This window comes from Phyllobates terribilis, unplaced genomic scaffold, assembly GCF_046119375.1.
Source record: "Phyllobates terribilis strain yellow unplaced genomic scaffold, ASM4611937v1 Scaffold_36__1_contigs__length_13169755, whole genome shotgun sequence".
Classification (NCBI taxonomy): Eukaryota; Metazoa; Chordata; class Amphibia; order Anura; family Dendrobatidae; genus Phyllobates; species Phyllobates terribilis.
The window spans coordinates 1,340,195-1,359,272 of NW_027362796.1; the positions used below are offsets into that span (position 1 = coordinate 1,340,195).

General features: G+C 43.8%; 1 protein-coding gene across 1 annotated transcript in view; it reads left to right on the top strand.

Moving 5' to 3' along the window:
- Positions 1–1,057: 1,057 nt before the first annotated feature.
- The window catches only part of LOC141182768 (uncharacterized), a 37,695-nt gene continuing 19,674 nt past the window's right edge, over positions 1,058–19,078 (top strand). The window contains exon 1 of the mRNA XM_073660872.1: positions 1,058–1,116. The gene's annotated coding sequence lies outside the window, so the exon portion shown is untranslated. The remainder of the gene's footprint in view (positions 1,117–19,078) is intronic.

Below are 19,078 nucleotides of genomic sequence, written 5' to 3' on the forward strand. Positions count from 1 at the left end.
GGAGCTATATATGGTGGGGACTCGGGACATTATTACATTTTAAGTGGGCACCTAAGATGCATAATTGTTATAGGGGCACTCAGGGTATTGTGACTGTCAAATGGGCCCACTGGGGGCGGGCATTATTACTTTCTAGGGGCAAAATATGTGCACTTTTTTCTAGGGTATTTGCACAGGGCATTAATGTTTTCTAGGGCACAATTTTACCATCTAAGGCACAAAGGAGGCATTTTACTTTATAAGAGGCACAGTGGTGGCATTATTATATGAGGCATTAAGAGGATCAGTAATAGGGACACAGCAGCGGCTCAGCATTGGGGTGAAAGCAGGATGAGGAGTTAGTGCCGGTTGGGAATAGATGGGGACTGGGCTGGAAATGTCAGAAGTCAGATGTGTCTGTGCTGGAGAAGTCGTGATATCGACCTGGACCAGATGTAAAAGACGGGACCCTGAGCTGAACCCCCTCGCTGCGCCTCAGAATAAATGTAATATTATTATCACACAGCGAAATGGTAAAGAAATCAGTGACACACCTTTGGGATAATAATTCTCAATACACCCTCAGGCCACGACCCCACTATCAGTATTTGGTCAGTATTTTTTCTCAGGAGTGGGAGCCAAAACCAGGAGTGGGTGATAAATGCAGAATTGGTGACTTGTTTCTATTATACCTTTTCTCTGATTGTTCCTCACATGGTTCTTGTGCCCACTCCTGATAAAAATACTGACCGAATACTGACCAAATACTGATAGTGGGGCCGTGGCCTTAGATGTCTTCCCTGATGGGTAGTGTCCGAAATGAGGTCACTTTAGGGGGTTGTATGTTGTCTACATCTCATACACACGCGGCTCCGCTCCGTACACCTCGTACACACACGGCTCCGCTCCGTACACCTCGTACACACACACGGCTCTGTTACATCCACACTGTAAACCCCTCCTGACCCCACACATAAACTTCAGCTCATCCAGCACCATGACAACCAGCACAGCAGAGTCCTGCATCCACTGAGGCCCCTGATCATGTGACCCCTGACTCCTCCCCTCCTGTGACCTCATCACAGGTCCTGTGCGCACAGAGCAGCCATATATGTGGTAGCGGCTCTGCAGGTGGAGGTATGTGGAGATCCCCCATTACTGGGCGCAGGGGGCTGTAACCCCTTCAGCACGGAGACTCTTTTGGGGTTTTGTGTTTCCTGTAATAGTGATATAGTGATATAGTTTTTAAGGTTGAAGGAAGACTAGGTCCATCTAGTTCAACCCATAGCCTAACATGTTGATCCAGAGGAAGGCAAAAAAAAACCATGTGGCAAACACTAAGCTCCACATTGGGGAAAAAAATTCCTTCCCGACTCCATATGACAATCAGACTAGTTCCCTGGATCAACGCCCTATCAAGGAATCTAGTATATATAACCTGTAATATTATACTTTTCAAGAAAGGCATCTATGCCCTTCTTAAATTTTAACAGTGAATCACTCATTACAACATCATGCGGCAGAGAGCTCCATAGTCTCACTGCTCTTACAGTAAAGAATCCGCGTCTGTGATTATGTTTAAACCTTCTTTCCTCCAGACGTAGAAGATGCCCCCTTGTCCCCGTCTCAGGCCTCAGAGTAAAAAGATCAGTAGAAAGGTCTTTGTACTGTCCCCTCATATACTTGTACATAGTAATAAGATCACCCCTAAGCCTTCTTTTTTCCACAGTAAATAACCCCAAGTGTAATAACCTGTCTTGGTATTGCAGACCCCCCAGTCCTCTAATAACCTTGGTCGCTCTTCTCTGCACCCGCTCTAGTTCAGCTATGTCTTTCTTATACACCGGAGACCAGAACTGTACACAGTATTCTAAGTGTGGTCGCACTAGTGACTTGTATAGAGGTAAAATTATGTTCTCCTCATGAGCATCTATGCTTCTTTTAATGCATCCCATTATTTTATTTGCCTTTGCAACAGCTGCCTGACACTGGCCACCAAACGTGAGCTTGTCGTCCACCAATACACCCAGGTCTTTTTCAGTTACAGTTTTGCCCAGTGTTTTACAATTAAGCATATAATTATACATTTTATTTCCTCTGCCCAAGTGCATTACCTTACATTTATCCCCATTAAAGTTCATTTGCCATTTATCAGCCCAAGCTTCTAGTTTACATAGATCCTCCTGTAATATAAAATTGTCCTCCTTTGTATTGATTACCCTGCAGAGTTTAGTGTCATCTGCAAATATTGAAATATTACTCTTTATGCCCCCTACAAGGTCATTAATAAATATGTTAAAAAGAAGGGGGCCCAATACTGACCCCTGTGGTACCCCACTGTTAACTGAGACCCAGTCTGAGTGTTTTCCATTAATAACAACCCTTTGTTTCCTATCACTGAGCCAATTCTTAACCCACACACATATATTTTCCCCTATCCCCATTGTTCTCATTTTATGTATCAACCTTTTGTGTGGAACCGTATCAAAAGCTTTTGAAAAGTCCATATACACAACATCCACTGCATTTCCTTGGTCCAGTCCCGAACTTGCCTTCTCATAAAAGCTGATCAGATTAGTTTGACAGGAACGGTCCCTCGTAAACCCATGTTGATATTGGGTCATGAGGTTATTCTTCTTCAGATACTCTATTATAGCATCTCTTAGGAAACCCTCCAGGATTTTACCCACAGTAGAGGTTAAGCTTACCGGCCTATAATTTCCAAGTTCAGTTTTTGTCCCCTTTTTGAATATTGGCACCACATTTGCTATACGCCAGTCCTGTGGTACAGACCCTGTTATTATGGAATCTTTAAAGATTAAAAATAATGGTCTATCTATGACGTTACTTAATTTCTGCAGTACTCGCGGGTGTATCCCATCTGGGCCCGGGGATTTGTCAACTTTAGTGATTTTTAGACGCCGCCGTACTTCCTGCTGGGTTAAGCAAGTGACATTTAATGGAGAATTTTTGTTATCACTAATAATGTTTTCTGTCATGCGATTTTCTTGTGTAAATACGGTTGAAAAAAAATCATTTAGCATATTGGCTTTTTCCTCAGCCTCATCCACCATTTCACCCAGACTATTTTTAAGGGGGCCAACACTATCATTTTTTAGTTTTTTACTATTTATATAGTTAAAGAATATTTTGGGGTTATTTTTACTTTCTCTGGCAATGATTCTCTCTGCCTCAATCTTTGCTGCCTTGATTTGTTTTTTACAGAATGTATTTAATTTTCTATATTTATTTAATGCCTCATCACTACCTACTTGCTTTAGTTCTATGAATGCTTTCTTTTTGTCACTTATTGCGCCCCTTACAGCTCTATTTAGCCATAGTGGTTTCCTCCTATTTCTAGCATGTTTATTCCCAAAGGGTATATATTGTGCACAGGTACTATTCAGGATGTTAATAAATGTCTCCCATTTGCTCTGTGTAGCTTTATGTCTCAGGATATCGTCCCAGTTTATTGCACTAAGATCATCTCTCAACCGTTGGAAATTAGCCTTCCTGAAGTGTAATGTCCTTGTAACCCCTCTACTACACATCTTATTAAAGGTTACATGAAAACATATTATTTTGTGATCACTATTACCCAAGTGACCCCCAACTCGTATATTTGATATGCGGTCTGGCCTATTGGTTAATATTAGGTCTAGCAGTGCCCCCCTTCTTGTTGGGTCCTGAACCAGTTGTGAAAGGTAATTGTCTCTCATAGTTGTCAAAAACCTATTACCTTTGCTTGAACTACATGTTTCTGTCCCCCAATGTATTTCAGGGTAGTTGAAGTCTCCCATAATAATGACTTCTCCTACATACGACCCAACTATGGAGACAGGAAGGGAGCAAACGTATTGTTCTCATAGTACAGGGCCCCTTTACTGACCCCACAGTGTAATGCCCCCATTATGCCCCTTATGCAGGATGTATGATGCCCCCACACAGTGTAATGCCCCCATTATGCACCTCATGCAGTATGTATGATGCCCCACACAGTTTAATACCTCCATTATGCCCCTTAAGCAGGATGTATGATGCCCCCACACAGTGTAATGCCCCCATTATGCCCCTTATGCAGGATGTATTATGCCCCCACACAGTGTAATGCCCCATTATGCCCCTGTAATCATGTGATCGGATGCAAAGCACGGACAAACACAAACCCTCTAACCGTATGTTATTTTATCTACTGACAAGGGTGTTGGTCCAGACACATATAGGCCATTATACTCTGCGGTGTGAAACACATAACTACAACCATGCACAGTCATGGGTACGAGTGGCACGGCAGCAATCAGTTTATCCGGCGTTTCAGTGTACAGCACTTCACTTCTGGACATGCACACTAGGGGATGGACATTATCGGACCTCTAGCGCATGAGAAGTAGCACAGGCGCAGTACATTATTGTAGACAGACTCTAATCTGTATATCCTGTGACAATTCACCTCTAGGAATGGGAATGGGTCTCCTAGACTGGGGAGGGGTTTTGGATGAAGTGGGATATTTATACATGGACACCTGGCTATTAGGCACACTATGCTGAACATCATGAATTAACACCCCTGTAACAAGCCTCCTGTTGAAGCTGTTGGGGAAACTCGTTGAGGTGGATTATTGAAACATTCTCTGTTGAGTACCCTACCCTTTCCTTTATTCATTGAGACATACAGTGCTTTGTGAAAGTATTTGGCCCCCTTGAACTTTTTTACCTTTTGCCACATTTCTGGCTTCAAACATAACAATATAAAATTCTAATTTTTGGGGGAGAATCAACAACAAGTGGGACACAATCGTGAACAAGACAATGATCTCAAGCATAAAGCAAAATCTACAATGGAATGGTTCAAAAATAAACGTATCCAGGTGTTAGAATGGCCAAGTCAAAGTCCAGACTTGAATCCAATCGAGAATCTGTGGAAAGAGCTGAAAACTGCTGTTCACAAACGCCCTCCATCCAACCTCAATGAGCTCGAGCTGTTTTGCAAGGAAGAATGGCCAAGAATTTCAGCCTCTCGATGTGCAAAACTGATAGAGACATACCCCAAGCGACTTGCAGCTGTAATCTCAGCAAAAGGTGGCGCTATAAAGTATTAACTCAAGGGGGCCGAATAATATTGCACGCCCCACTTTTCAGTTTTAAATTTGTTAAAAAAGTTTAAAATATCTTGTAAATTTCGTTCCACTTCACGATTGTGTCCCACTTGTTGTTGATTTTTCCCCTGAAAAATAGAATTTTATATCTTTATGTTTGAAGCCAGAAATGTGGCAAAAGGTAGAAAAGTTCAAGGGGGCCAAATGCTTTCACAATGCACTGTAGTGTATTTTTCTGATATATATACCAAAGTTAACTAGGGCTTCTGAGGGACACCCACTGGTGAGCAGTGGCGCCATTATTGTCCCTTAGGGTGCTAACCTCCGCAGCTAGGCAGTATCAGCTTTGTTTAGGTACAAGGCAGGGTAAGGTAGTGACTGTATCAATTATTCAGCAGCATCATTGTTTACATCTGTTTATATACAACCACAGAACCCATTGAGCTTGTAATTTTGCTAGTATATATATATTTATATAATAATGTTGTTAGTCCAGTTTTCAATACATATATGTAAAAAAGGTTTAAGATTTCATTTAGAGGGGTTTTCCCACAGTATTGCCCCCTACACACACAATATGGTACTATCCACCCCACGGCTAATGAATGAATTCTCACTGAGCCCCATTCTTGGTGCAGATACTAATGAACCCAGGACCTATGAGATATTTGCCACACAATAGTTAGCAGGGCCATATCATCCATAGTGGCAGTCCTTGCAGCCGCTATGGTGCCCATGAATTGAGAGGACTCGGCACCGAGCACGCTCTCCCTACCCATCATCACAATTTCAGTGATATCCACATTCCCATGATGGGGATACCATTGAATAAATAGTGAATCAGGGAGTTGAAAGCTCCCCAATCCGCCATTCACCCTTTTCCTGTGAGTCTGCGACTCCGTGCACTGCAGGCACAATGGCGTCACTACATCACACCTGTAGTATGGAGCCTCAGTACTCACACTGCACAGACCAGAGCAGCACACCTCCGGAACAGAGTTGGTTGAGTAATGTGTGTTTTTTTTTTTTTAACCCCTTAACAACATTTGACGTACTAATACACGTCTGTGCCCTGGGACTTAAGAGCCAGACCCGTATTAGTACATCATGGCGATCGCGCGCGCACACAGGCTGTGCGGGCGCGATCGCCACCAGGTGTCAGCTGATTGTCACAGCTGACACCCGGTACTATGTGCAGGGAGCGGTCACGCACCGCTCCCAGCACATTAACCCCCGCGATGCTGCGATCGAAGTCGATCGCAGCATTGCGGCGGCAAGGGGAGTTGATCGCAGATACTCACCTCCTCTTCCGGCTTCCAGCGCTGTCTGCCGTGGCTTCCAGGATGTTGCCATGACGACCCGATGTCGTCATGACAACATCCGGGTCACCAGACAGCAGGAAGATTTTTTGGACATGCGCAGTGCATCTCCAAACAATCTTCTCCCTGTCCAGCGCTGACAGCCTGCATGGCACAGGGATGGTGCTGCATTCCTGTGCCATGCAGGCGATCAGAGAAAAAAAAGTGAAAGGCCCATAGTGGGACAAAGTAATAAAGTATAAAAACTTTCAGAAAGTGAAAAAAAAATAAAAAAAAAATTGCAAAAATATAAAAAAAAAAATAAAAAAAATAATCCACCAAAAATAAAAATATAATGTACCCATCAATAAATATTATTATAAAAAAAAAAAAAAAAAAACAATAAAAGTACACATAAGTGTCTCCACCCCATATGCTTCGCGGCCAAAAAACTTTGCGGGGATTGCCTGCCATGCACGAGCGATCCCCGCATGTTTTTTTTGGGGTGTCCAATAACCGTGAAACATGCGGAGCAGGGACTCGAGCATGTCACTCGAGCACACGCTGTATATGGTGCATACCTGAGTACCCGATGCAAACTCAAGTAGCGAGCACTTGCGCTCAAGACTAATGACAACTTATTCAATATGATGACCTAATGTTATCAAATTCTGTGTCGTACCTCTGGGTTCAAAATGTTCACTATACACCTTAATAAAATCCTTGAGGGGTATAGTTTCCAAAATGGGGTCACTTGTTGGGGAGCTCCACTGTTTAGGCACATCAGGGGCTCTCCAAATGCGACATGGTGTCCGCTAACAAATTGAATGGAAAATCAGCTCAAATTGTTAGCGGACGCCATGTTGCGTTTGGAGAGCCCCTGCGTGCCTAAACATTGGAGCTCCCCCACAAGTGACCCCATTTTGGAAACTAGACCCCCCAAGGCACCTATCTAGATGCTTAGTGAGCACTTGGAACCCCCAGGTGCTTCAGAAATTGAACTGAAGATGTAGTGCCATAGAAAGGAGTGTGTGGACTTTGAGACTAATATTGAGAAGTTGTACCGATGCACCTCAGCCAGTGAGGTCCTCACAAATCAACTGGGAGCTGAGAGTAGGTTTGAGGGGCCGTAGCGACACATCTCAACCTGTATGGTCCCCACAGGGGATGATGGGCCTTCCCATAATAGTTTACTGGACTGTTGTAGCTTGTAACAAATGTTATGTACTGCTACATGTAACTGTAAAGTTCCTGACTCTGCGTAATGCAGGAGAATCGTTCATAAAGTGTTGAAAAGTTTAGTTTTGAACTTTGGTCTCCCTCATTCATCTCCATACTGTTTGGTCAGGGCCTGCCAAGTACAAAAGCAGCATGCGGTCTGCAGAGTTGGAGATATGACAAATATATATGACCTCCCTACAACGCCTGGGCATGCTCATGATGAGGTTGCGGATGGTCTCCTGTGGTATCTCCTCTCAGACCTGCACTAAAGCATCCGCCAACTCCTGGACAGTCTGTGGTGCAACGTGACGTTGTTGGATGGAGCGAGCCAAGATGTCCCAGATGTGCTCAATCGGATTCAGGTCTGGGAAACGGGTGGGCCAGTCCATAGCTTCAATGCCTTCATCTTGCAGGAACTGCTGACACATTCCAGCCACATGAGGTCTGGCATTGTCCTGCATTAGGAGAAACCCAGGGCCAACCGCACCTGCATATGGTCTCACAAGGGGTCTGAGGATGTCATCTCGGTACCTAATGGCAGTCAGGCTACCTCTGGCGAGCACATGGAGGGTTGTGCGGCCCTCCAAAGAAATGCCACCCCACACCATTACTGACCCACTGCCAAACCGGTCATGCTGAAGGATGTTGCAGGCAGCAGATCGCTCTCCACGGCATCTCCAGACTCTGTCATGTCTGTCACATGTGTATAGGATAATATAATAGTATAATAAAGTTGTTGTTATGGACGTGACTTATCATCGTGCAGTGAGTCTGTTTTCCCTATAGTGATGGATATTTCTTGTTGCTAAAAATGATATTTTTTTCACGTTAATCCTTTTTGTTTAAAAAAAATTTTTATCCCCTTAACGACCGTTGATCCGCATTAAAACGGCTGTCGTTAAGGGGCCGTATTCCCTCATTGCCGTTTTAAAACTGCAATCGGGAATAAGGGAATATTGCCGCCTGGAGGTGGCAATTCCCGCAGATATCAACTGTATGTGACAGCTCACACCCTGTAGTATCGGCCCCAGACAGTTTAGGGCCGATTAAACCCTTAAATGCTGCTGTCAATTGCAACAGCAGTATTTAAGTTGTTACAAGGGGGTCACAAGACTCCCTCTGTAACCATCGGACCCCAGTGATGAGAATTGCGGGTCCCGATGGTTACCATGGTACATTGGGGTCATGTGATGACCCCAGGGTTACGTGGCCTGTGAGCTCTAGCTATAAGCTGACTATCATTCACTGCAGTACACGAGTACTGCAGTGTATGAGACCAGTGATAAAATTAAAAATTATACATGTCCCTCAGTGAAAAAAGTAAAATTAAATATGTAAAAAAGTGAAAAAAAAACCTGCACAGTAATCACGAAAAGCCGTTTCGCCATTCAAAACACAGCATTTGTGATAACAAAACTGAAAAAAAAGTACACATAATTGGTATCGCCGCATCCGGAACTGCCTGCTCTATAAAACTGTCATGTTATTTATTGCGTTTGGTGAACACCATAAAAAAAAAAAATAAAACATTGCTTTTTCATCATACTGACTCACAAAAAAGTGAATAAAAGCTATCTAAAATGGTAAAAGTGAAAATGCCTAACCGCAAAAAACAAGCCCTAATATAGCTAATTTGGCAAAAAAAAAAATAGTTACAGCTCTCAGAATATGGCGATGCAAAAACAAATTCATTTTTGTAAAATATTATTTTTAGTCTGTAAAAATAGCAAAGCACAAAAAATATAAATCTGGTATTGCTTTAATTGTACAGGCCCAACGAACAGATTGGTCTGATCACTGTTACCACATGGCGCAAAAAAAAAAAGAAAAAAATACAGTATTGCTGGTTTTTGTTCATTCTATGACTGAAAAATCTACATAAAATGCAAACAAAAAATATGTGAAAATGGTGCAAAAAAAATCTGCAGCTCGTCCCGCAAATAATAAGCTGTCATACAGCTCTGTTCACCAAAAAATAAAAAAGTTACAGCTCCCAGAATATGGCAACGAAAATAACTTTTTATAAAAAAAAAAAGCATTTTTATTGTGTGATGGCAGCAAAACCTAAAAGACCCCATATAAATATGGTATTGCTGTAATCGCACTGACCAGAAGAATAAATCCACCTTATCACTTATACCACACAGAAAACGGTGCAAAAATAAAAATAAGATCTATTCTTGTACTACTGTCTTTGTTCATTCTACCTTACAAAAATCGGAATAAGGCTCAACTCAGATTTATCCTGCGCTCTCCACTGAGACCTTATGTCGGGGTTTCCGTGTAAATTCCCCAAAACCGAGATTCAGACAAAACCCCGGACGGATCCACTCACTTATGAGGCCGATGGAGTCACTTTGGACTGGTCTCTGTTCCAGCGGTCTCCCATTATTTTAGGCATCTTTTTAGCGCACAAGTGTGGGCAACCACAGATCTGTGCATGCCTAAAAAGATGGATACCACCGTAGCAGATGCGCCAAACGGAGCCCAAAGTGTCTCCATCTGCCTCGTTATGGTGGGTGGTTCTATTGGGGGTTTCGTTTGAATCACATTTTTGTGGACTTTACATGGAAACCCCGCGGTAAGTGCTCAGCGTTGAACACAAGAATGAGATCCTAGCCTTATTCTGGAAGTGATCAAAAAATGTGTCCCAAAATGTTACCAATAAAAACCCCTAATTTTTTCCCCACAAAACCAGACCCCACTCAGGTCCGTCATGTGTCATTGGAACTTAGGGGGTTCCCACGTTACTGGTAGAACAAACTCTGAAAAGAGACATGGCTATCTTCCCCCTCAAATTAAATTGTTTGGATTCTGCTCTCCCAAATCCAAATGCTCTCCTCCTTCTGAGTCCCAAAATGCCTAAACCACAATGAGCGGCCACATGTTTGGCATTGTCATAGTGAGGGGAGAGCACTTAACAGTTTATGGAGTGCGTGTCGCCAGAAGCACAAGCTGGGCACAATGTATGGGGGCACTACACTGTATAGGGGCACAGTGTGTGGGCACTAAAATGGCTGTTTTGCAATTCTCCAGAAAAAGCCTGGCGTGGATGTTACAAAATAGTCACTGCAGCCGTAGATGAATTAATTGAGAGGTGCAATTTCTACAGTGGGGTTACTTTTGTTTTCTTTCTGCTGTTCTGACACCTTTGGGGCTCTGCAAATGTCACCCACAAACTACCTTATTTTTCAGACTATAAGACGCACTTTTTCCTCCAAAATTTTGGAGGAAAGTGGGGGGTGCGTCTTATAGTCCAAACATGTATGGCTGTGGGTGATGGGGGGGGGCGGGGGAGGAGCAGCAGCGGGGGATGAGCAGCAGCGGGGGATGAGCTGGGCACAGGAAGCAGCAGCCGCCTGCTGCAGCCTACACTGTCCCTGCTGCTAAAGAAAATGAATATTCTCCTTATAAGCCAGTTCATTGTAGCCGCAGCGCGGCTTCTGCTGCCCCACTGCGGTCTATGTGCCCATTATTAAAGTCCATGAATATTGGCTACAACCCACTCCCATTGGTTATAGTGAATATTCATGGTCTTTAATAGACTTTAATAGCGGGCACACTGACCGCAGAGGGGCAGCAGGAGCCTTGCTGCGGCTGCAGTGTGCCGGCTATTGAAGAGAGTGAATGGTCACTGCTCCCCACACACACAGTCCCAACGCGGGGAGCAGTGACTATTCCGGCACAGCACTTCCCTGCCATGCGCTGCTCACACAGTGAGAATGTCTGCAGTAGTGTGGGACACAGCGCTAAAGGAGAGAGTAGGTGAGTATAATTGTTTATTTTTTTTGTGGGCAGCGTGATGGGGCTCAGAGGGTGCCATGCATACCAGGATGGAGGGATGCCAAGCATACCAGGATCAAGGAGTGCCATGCATACTAGGATGGGGGAATCAAGGGGTGCCATGCCATGCATACCAGGATGGGGGAATTAAGGGGTTCCATGCATACCAGGATGGGGATATCAAGGGGTGCCAAGCATACCAGGATAGGGGAATCAAGGGGTGCCATGCATACCAGGATCAAGGGGTGCCATGCATACAAGGATGAGGGATCAAGGGTCCCCATGTATGCCAGGATGGGGGATCAAGGGGTGACATGCATACCAGGATGGAGGATTGGGGTGCCATGGATGGGGATGAGGGCCACATACAGTACAGACCAAAGGTTTGGACACACCTCATTTAAAGATTTTTCTGTATTTTCATGACTTTGAAAATTGTACATTCACACTGAAGGCGTCAAAACTATGAATTAACACATGTGGAATTATATACTTAACAAAAAAGTGTGAAACAACTGAAAATATGTCTTATATTCTAGGTTCTTCAAAGTAGCCACCTTTTGCTTTGATGACTGCTTTGCACACTTTTGGCATTTTCTTGATGAGCTTCAAGAGGTAGTCACCGGAAATGGTTTTCACTTCACAGGTGTGCGCTGTCAGGTTTAATAAGTGGGATTTCTTGCCTTATAAATGGAGTTGGGACCATCAGTTGTGTTGTGCAGAAGTCAGGAGGATACACAGCTGATAGTCCTACTGAATAGACTGTTAGAATTTGTATTATGGCAAGAAAAAAGCAGCTAAGTAAAGAAAAACGAGTGGCCATCATTACTTTAAGAAATTAAGGTCAGTCAGTGCGAAAAATTGGGCAAACTTTGAATGTGTCCCCAAGTGCAGTTGCAAAAACCATCAAGCGCTACAAAGAAACTGACTCACATGAGGACCGCCCCAGGAAAGGAAGACCAAGAGTCACCTCTGCTTCTGAGGATAAGTTTATTCGAGTCACCAGCCTCAGAAATCGCAGGTTAACAGCAGCTCAGCTTAGAGACCAGGTCAATGCCCCACAGAGTTCTAGCAGCAGACACATCTCTACAACAACTGTTAAGAGGAGACTTTGTGCAGCAGGCCTTCATGGTAAAATAGTTGCTAGGAAACCACTGCTAAGGACAGGCAACAAGCAGAAGAGACTTGTTTGGGCTAAAGAACACAAGGAATGGACATTAGACCAGTGGAAACCTGTGCTTTGGTCTGATGAGTCCAAATTTGAGATCTTTGGTTCAAACCACCGTGTCTTTGTGCGACGCAGAAAAGGTGAACGGATGGACTCTACATGCCTGGTTCCCACCGTGAAGCATGGAGGAGGAGGTGTGATGGTGTGTGGGTGCTTTGCTGGTGACACTGTTGGGAATTTATTCAAAATTGAAGGCATACTGAACCAGCATGGCTACCACAGCATCTTGCAGCGGCATGCTATTCCATCCAGTTTGTGTTTAGTTGGACCATCATTTATTTTTCAACAGGACATTGACCCCAAACACACCTCCAGGCTGTGTAAGGGCTATTTGACCAAGAAGGAGAGTGATGGGTTGCTACGCGAGAAGACCTGGCCTCCACAGTCACCAGACCTGAACCCAATCGAGATGGTTTGGGGTGAGCTGGACCGCAGAGTGAAGGCAAAAGGGCCAACAAGTGCTAAGCATCTCTGGGAACTCCTTCAAGATTGTTGGAAGACCATTTCCGGTGACTACCTCTTGAAGCTCATCAAGAGAATGCTAAGAGTGTGCAAAGCAGTCATCAAAGCAAAAGGTGGCTACTTTGAAGAACCTAGAATATAAGACATATTTTCAGTTGTTTCACACTTTTTTGTTAAGTATATAATTCCACATGTGTTGATTCATAGTTTTGATGCCTTTAGTGTGAATGTACAATTTTCATAGTCATGAAAATACAGAAAAATCTTTAAATGAGAAGGTGTGTCCAAACTTTTGGTCTGTACTGTACTTCTGGAGTAAGCATAATATAATATACTCTGCTTATAACATTACAAAATGAGCCGAGGGAAAAACTCGAGTAAAGCAGATAAATTGAAAGACTTTACCAGAGGGGACCTCCAGGAAAATTCTCGGTTGAGGAAGGGGCCAACATCCTTGTCAAATAAAACAATGGATCAACTTAAGAGTCATGTATCTGATGAGAAGGAGGGGGGGGGGGCATGAAGAAATGACCTTGAAGCAAGTTGCTGATCAACTCTTAGAAGCTACACTACCGTTCAAAAGTTTGGGGTCATTTAGAAATTTCATTACTTTTGAATGAAAAGCACATATTTTTTCAATGAAGCTGTAACGGGTCTGGGAGGTGGAACCTCTGAGCTACAATACAAAAGGGCAGTCCTTGTAAGGAAGCGGGTGGCTCCCAGGGAAGGTGGGCAGGTAGTCACGGCAAGTGACAGGGACAGTCTCTGGGTAGAAGGGCAGGAGGATACGGCAAATGACAGGGACAGTCTCTGGGTAGAAGGGCAGGGGGATACGGCAAGTGACAGGGACAGTCTCTAGACAGACGGGTGGTCACGGCAAGTGACGGCAGAGCCTCCAGGTAGGCTAGCAGGCAGGTAGCAGATGTGCGCTCCCAGGTGAGCGTGCAAGAGTCTCTGGACAAGCAGGTGGTCACGGCAGTGACGGCAGAGCCTTCAGGTAGGCTAGCAGGCAGGTAGCAGATGTGCGCTCCCAGATGAGCGGGCAAGAGTCTCTGGACAGGCAGGTGGTCACAGCACGTGACAGCTTAGCCTCCAGGTAGGCTAGCAGGCAGGTAGCAGATGTGCGCTCCCAGGTGAACGGGCAAGAGTCTCTGGACAGGCAGGTGGTCACAGCACGTGATGGCAGAGCCTCCAGGTAGGCTAGCAGGCAGGTAACAGGTGAGCGCTCCCAGGTGAGCGGGCAGACTGATCCATAGACAGACTGGCAGGGCTGGTAGGCAGACTGTCGGACCGCAGATAGATAAGTATCAGGCAGGTATCAAGCAGGAATCTGTCAGGTGACTGGCAGGTAACTGGTAACGGGACCTGAGGGCTGAAGCAGAGTTGAAAGGCTTTGCAACAACATTGCTCGGGCACCTCCATTTTGGAGGAGGTGCCTTATATATGGAGAGGTCCTCCGGCCATTTGCCGGGGACTCCTTAGGACGGCGCGTGCGGCCCCTTTAAGAGAGGGCGAGCGCGCGCACGCACGCCCTAAGCACAGTGGCCGGGAAGGAGCGCGCGCTGCCAGCAGAGCGGGAGGAAGACGCCGGGCACGGAGCGGAGAGGTGAGGGGAACGGCGTCCCTGCCTAGCAGGAGGCAGGGACGCCGACGCTACAGAAGCTAACATTAAATGAATCAGAAATACACTCTATACTTTGTTAATGTGGTAAATGACTATTCTAGCTGCAAACGTTTTGTTTTTATTGCAATATCTAAATAGGTGTATAGAAGCTCATTTCCAACAACCACCACTCCAGTGTTTTAATGGTACATTGTGTTTGCTAACTGTGTAAGAAGGCTAATGGATGTTTAGAAAACCCTAGAAAACCCTTGCACAAGTATGTTAGCCCAGCTGAAAACGGTTTGGCTGATTTGAGAAGCTATAAAATTTACCTTCCTTTGAGCTAGTTGAGAATCTGGAGCATTACATTTGTTTGTTTAATGAAACTCTCAAAATGGCCAAAAAAAGAGAACTTTCATGTGAAACTCGATAGTCTATACTTGTTCTTAGAAATGAAGGCTATTCCATGCGAGAAGTTGCCAAGAAACTGAAGATTTCCTACAACGGTGTGTACTACTCCCTTCAGAGGAGAGCTCAAACAGGCTCTAACCAGAGTAGAAAGAGAAGTGAGAGGCTCCGCTGTACAACTGAGCAACAAGACAAGTACATTAGAGTCTCTAGTATTAGAAATCGATGCCTCACAGCTCATCAACTGGCAGCTTCATTAAATAGTACTCGCAAAACGCCAGTGTCAATATCTACAGTGAAGAGGCGACTCCGGGATGCTGGCCTTCAGGGCAAAGTGGCCATATCTGAGACTGGCTGATAAAAGGAAAAGATTAATATGGGCAAAAGAACACAGACATTGGACAGAGGAAGATTGGAAAAAAGTTTTATGGACAGACGAATCAAGGTTTAGGTGGAAGATGCTTGAAGAGTGCCTGACGCCATCTGTCAAGCATGGTGGAGGTAATGTGATGGTCTGGGGTTGCTTTGGTGCTGGAAAGTGGGAGATTTGTACAAGGTAAATGGGATTTTGAATAAGGAAGGCTATCACTCCATTTTGCAACGCCATGCCATACCCTGTGGACAGCGCTTGATTGGAGCCAATTTCATCCTACAACCGGACAATGACCCAAAGCACACCTCCAAATTTTGCATGAACTATTTAGGGAAGAAGCAGGCAGCTGGTATTCTATCTGTAATGGAGTGGCGAGAGCAGTCACCAGATTTCAACCCCACTGAACTGTTGGAGCAGCTTGACCGTATGGTACGCAAAAAGTGCCCATCAAGCCAATCCAACTTGTGAGAGGGGCTTCAGGAAGCATGGGGGTGAAATGTCTCAAGATTACCTCAGCAAATTAACAGCTACAATGCCAAAGGTCTGCAATGTTGTAATTGCTGTAAAGGGAGCATTCTTTGACGAAAGCAAAGTTTGAAGGAGAAAATTATTCTTTCTAATAAAAATCATTATTTCTAACCTTGTCAATGTCTGGACCATATTTTCTAATCATTTCACAAGTCATTTGATAAATAAAAGTATGAATTTTCATGGAAAGCACAAAATTGTCTGGATGGCCCCAAACTTTTGAATGGTAGTGTATATCCACTTGCAAGAACTCTCTGACCAGGAAGATAGAGGAGGTTCATTCAGATGTGGGCCTACTCCGCCAAGACATGCAAACCATGAAGAAACGTGTCACTGAGGCTGAGACAAGGGTATCAGAACTGGAAGATAAACTGCTGCCTATTGTTAACAAGTTGACCAAAGTGGCTGGCTCCATAAACGTCTGGCGCCAAAAAGCTGATGAACTAGAAAATCGAATGCAAAGAAATAATATACAAATTATTGGCCTACCAGAACGAACAGAGGGTCAGCATCCTGAAATCTATTTGGAAAATTGGCTTAAATCTACCTTAGGAGATGAATACTCCCTGGTCTTTGCTGTGGAAAGGGCCCACAGAGTTCCAGAAAATCCCCCCCCCCTCCTGGGGCCCCTCCTAGACCCCTTCTTGCTAGACTGTTGAATTCTAAGGCTAGAGATACCACCCTGAGATTGGCAAGACAAAAAGGCTCTATTAAATACAACAATTCTACAATTTCTATCTTCACTGATTTTTCCGTGGAACTACAGAAACAGAGAGCCCAATTTATGGATGTCAAGAAGAAACTTAAAGACAAAGGGATTATCTATGCAATGGCTTATCCTGCTCGTCTCCGAATTGTTTCTGGAAACTCTACTATTTTCTTTGCTACCCCGGAGGAAGCGTTGGAGTGGCTCCAGTTGCACCCAAAGCCTGGAAAAGGGTGACCGACACCCTTTATGTCGCCATTCCTATATTGAACATTGGGTTTGATTTCATTTGATGCACCTTTTTCATATGCGGGAGTTCAGACTTTGCATCGTCAAAGACAACATAATACCTCACACTGGGATCAGTGATGGTATTCCCCGAAAGGAAGCGGCATAAGAAATGTTCAAGTCTACTTCTTGTTTTGGTTGTGTTTAGGATTGTTGTTTACAAGTTGAACGCTGTCAAAGTGATCAGTTCTTTCTACTTTGTCTCCATGCAATATGATCTATTGGGTCTTACAGAGGCGATAGATCAACCTGGTGAGCCCCATAAATATGTAAATTGGGTGGAAATGATTGGATACATCATAAGGGAAATAATGATTATGAGCAGTAATAGTGCAAGGGTCTCTTGCTTCTACCCCTCATATCTATTTTCATCTTTCTTATATTAGATACATGGCGTCACAACTGAAATGTATGACATGGAATTTAAGAGGTCTGAAATCCCCTAAGAAGAGGGTTAAAGTATTCTCGCAAATCAAAACTTGCCAGCCACGTATCCTGGCTTTAGTCGAAAAACACTTCACTAGAGATTCAGCTAGTTGGCTAAATAAACCCTGGGTGCAATGGTCGTTACACTCTTACCATACAAGCTATTCAAGAGGAGTTTTGTTTTTAATCCATAAGGCCATTAGCTGGGAGGTTAGGGAGGCTCGCAGAGATTCAGAGGGAAGATTTGTTTTATAAATGCTATAATTGATTCCAGAGAGTATGTAATACTATGTATATATAACCCACCTCCTGCTAATCTAATTATTATCCAAAAGGCAGTAAGCTTCGCACTAAACTACCCGGATGCTCAGATCTTGTGTATGGGGGAATTCAACTTGATTATGGACGAAAATTTAGATAGATTGAGAATTGGTGACAACACCAGAAGGACAACAATACCATCGTCTAATTTGTTTTCAACTTATATGGTTGGATAGATTTGTGGAGATTACATCACCCCGGAACTAAAGAATACACTTGTCACTCCTCAACTAAATCTACGTTATCACGATTAGATTATATTTTCAGTTCTAGTAATACTGCGATGTGGGTACATAGTATTGAACAAGGGGTAAGAGGGATTTCAGACCATAGCCCGGTGATACTAACGCTTAAATTTGACCAGTTACGGGACAGATCCGCATGGAAACTTAATCACTTTTGGTTAAAATTAATTTGTCCTAATGATAGAATACCGGATCAAATTGACTGTTTCATGGAAGTACATCCGTTGCCAAGGAACACTAAGATTTTTTGGGGATACACTGAAGGCATACCTTAGAGGATGCCTCTCCTCCGCTTTCTCTTACATGAAGAGAACGACTGCACATGTTGATACCGAGTTTGAACATAAGTTAAAAGAAGCTGAAGTCTTATGTTTCAGACCCGTCTGATGTGAATAGAATAAACTGGCTACACTCTTATAGAATGTACACACAAAACGTTGACACTAAATCTAAACGTAAACTATTCTTCACTAGACAATCATATTTTGAATTGGAGAACCAATCAAGTAAGTTGTTGGCCTTTATGGTCCGCAAACATAATGACTCTAGTGCTATTCACAGGATTCGAACATTAGGGGGCCAGATAGTCACTGCGGCAGAAGAAATTCTAAATGGCTTTCATAACTTTTATAAATCATTATATAAATCCCAAAGTGCCCATAATAAATTAGAATGTCTCTCTTATTTGGCAGATCTTGATTTTCCCAAATTAAATAACACACAACAATCCCTTTTGGATGCAGATATCACTTTAGAGGAAATAAATGCAGCCCTGGCAGATATGGCATTGGGTAAAGCTTCGGGCCCTGATCACCTACCACTAGAACTCAACCTTAGATATCAAAAGGGCTTGATGCAGCACCTTTTAGAGACTTTCTCAGAGGCGATGCAAAGTGGTTGCTTGTCTGATTCCTTTTATGATGCCAATATTATTGTTCTTAAAAAGGAGGGGAAGGATCCTCTGGAATGTGGATCATATCGCCCTATTTCACTATTAAATGTGGATTACAAAATTCTTACAAAAATTCTAGCCATGAAACATAATAAGGTGATACTATCAGTTGTCCACCCGAACCAAACAGGCTTTATGCCAGGAAAAAATACTTCTATTAA